General features: G+C 35.4%; 1 long non-coding RNA gene across 1 annotated transcript; it reads right to left on the minus strand.

The window, feature by feature from the left end:
- On the minus strand, window positions 1–1,808 carry LOC139189185 (uncharacterized). Its single transcript, XR_011572833.1, has 3 exons — window positions 1,485–1,808; window positions 1,296–1,384; window positions 1–191 (listed from the first exon to the last, which is right to left on the minus strand). It is a non-coding gene; the product is annotated as an uncharacterized lncRNA (long non-coding RNA).
- Window positions 1,809–3,042: the final 1,234 nt, after the last annotated feature.

A 3,042-nucleotide genomic window follows, 5' to 3' on the forward strand; every position in this document is an offset into this window, starting at 1 on the left:
GTACTAGCTAAGATAAAGTGTTAGTGCGAGATTAAATGTGAAATACACAACCAAAGCATAAATATCCTAGATGCAGTCAAGCAGGACAAGTACTAATTATACAACACCCAAGGGTGATCCTACATTTATGATGTTTTGTCAGAATCCCCGTCGAAATCCTCGTGATCCACCAAAGCACTTATATCTAAAACCTGGAGAGACGCAAAACAAAAAGTGTGAGTGGGCAAAACCAAAGCTTTTCAAAATCATTTCATTTCTCAAAAGTTCTAACCCCTCGCCGTAAAACCTGTATAATTTTTCCAGAAAAATGTAATATATGTTATATCAGAATTCATGCTCAGGATGAAAATCCATAAAATATATCATGCCAAAATATCTCAATGAAATGCCATAAGGAATCCAATTAAATATATCAGTGCTAGATATCCTAACAGCCAGATCTACCTAACTTGACCTGCACGGCTGAGTACATAGCTCATAACCAATCTCAATCATATCAAATCAAATCCTGCACACGAGTTGAAACCACCTAAAGTGGTCTGTATGACAGGACTAGGTGTAATATAAATATGCTCTAGTTCTACGATCACATGACGAGTCGGAACCACCTAAAGTGGTTTGTACGACAAGTCTGTGCACCTAACTTGGATCCAAGGTGAGCATATGGTGTGGGAGGTGAACATCACGTGAAGGATTATGCCCTAACTATGGGCAGGAGCACTACCACGGGGATGCAGATTTATGAGCTCTCAATACATCACATCATATCTCACATAACTGAAGCAATCTCATATCTTTAATTTATGAACTTACCTGGTACTTACTTGTGCGTCCACAACACCAATCATGAATGTATGCAACTACTAATGCATAATTAAAATAGATGGATACTTGCATGGCATTTCCAAAACGTAATTTCATTTAAACACATTTTCTGGGAAAATCTCAAGTATATAGGTATATACGAAAAACCAAAAACCCATTCACTGATATGTCGAAGGGTCGTAGCCCCAGAGCCTAGATTGATGGCGCTCGTCCTCAGGATAGGTCTCACCTATATGCGAAATAATTGAATAAACATTATTTAAAGCACATACACAAAACTAGGAAATAACTTCTCATATAATGCTCAAATGGGGTGTTTAAATATACCAACATAATCTACTCAACACCACGAACATTCCCATATTTTTAGAAAAAATTTCCGACCACTCACGCGCGGCCAAACCCTAATTGAAACTTAACTGCCGTTAAGAATATTCCATTAAAACCTTAACAGAAATTAACAGCGTTACCTGATGCCATTAGAATATTCCGTCAAACTTGACGGAATATTCCCCTTCTCCTTCCTTAGTTCGCCGGTCGCCGCTGCACTCTCTGGTTTCTGGAAAATTTTCAAATCTTCATATCTCCTTCGATTCTCAACCAAAATTCACAAAATTTATACCAAATTGAAGCTTAGGATGAGAGGAACAAAACCTTACCATTTTGGGGACCCAACGGAATCTCGCCGGAGAAACCTCAATAATCTGGCCAAAAATTGAAACTCGCGAACTAGGACTTCCCGACGTCCAAAACACTCCAACTTTCTTCCCCGAGCTTCGTGAAGATGTTTTAAGACTTCCTATAACCTTAAAACTCCTGGAAAACTTCGAAATCACGAGTGCATGAACAGTAACCCAAAACTGGGTTCTCGAGTTCTCGAGAAAATAAGGTCTTCACATCTAAAAACGGTATAGATGTGTTCCTGAGCTGACAAGGAACACAAAGATGACTTCAAAAACCTCAATCCGTAAAGAAATTGCTTGGTTTGAGGTTTGTCCGTACGTATTGTACGGAAAATGGAGAAAAACCGAGAATGAGGAGAGAGAAAGGGTCAACAGGATAGGTATGTATGTGTGTGTGGTCCAACTTGCAGCCAATCACAACAACCATAAATTTTGAGTTCCAAAAACTTAGGAACTAACTAAATTAGTCTAAAACCCAAACTCAAGCCACAACACCACATAACATACTCGACGTACAAGGGCAATTTAGTCAATTCACACCATCGAAAAATTTATTTCAGGACGGGCTGTCACATTACTCTTACTAATTAAATAATCTCCAATATAAAATCTTGATTTATGGTTCATCTATAACAAAAAATGGAGCACAACTGAAAAAGAGATATGGAAATACGTTTGTATTTGTGGAATAAAGTAATACACAAGTTAATTTTTTATTGCTTAATAGAAAAGTGGAAGAAAATAATACACAAATTTTTTATTGCTAGATAAAAGTAGAAAATTTATATATTAAGTATAAGTTCCACTTAATCAAATTGTAATATAGATAAAATCAGATGATTGATAATTTTCTTTTCAATTTAAAACTTTTTTATTAGAAATTTATACACATATGTAGTATAAATGAAGGATGATGAAAAGTTTTGGGGCCCCTAAAAAATTCGGGGCCTTATGCCACTACACCTTTTGCACACCCCAACTCCCCCTCTGCTTATTATAGATAATTATTCAAAGAGTCTAAAATGTCATTCACACTCTAGCTCAAAAATAGTTTTTATTTACGAATGTGGGCACGACACAGTTGTTAAACCAAACTGCAGAAAGGGAGCCTACTGTAAAACCAAAACAATTGTAATATATCTACCAACTTGTAAAACAATTTAAACAAATAATAAAGGGTATCATGCATATCATCTTAACAAGTTACAACTGCACATAACTAACGTTCATAAATTTAGTAATTTACGGGGCATATTCACATCACTTACCACGTGAAATAGTACTTCAAGGTGATATAAAATTGTAATCTCTCTAACATTTTCATATTAAAATATGGAAAATTGGATTTTAATAATTCATTGGTCACTTTCCACCATGATAGTTACTTTCGATTTAAAAAGAAACAATTAAATAATTATTCAAAGACTTATCAATTCGACCATATATTAGCGTTAGCATATACTTCTTCAACCTTAATTTGTCAAACCTAATCTTATCCTCATCAAACTGATATTAATTTACCTATCAGATAAGT

This window comes from Malus domestica, chromosome 11 (genome assembly GCF_042453785.1).
Source record: "Malus domestica chromosome 11, GDT2T_hap1".
Taxonomy (NCBI): Eukaryota; Viridiplantae; Streptophyta; class Magnoliopsida; order Rosales; family Rosaceae; genus Malus; species Malus domestica.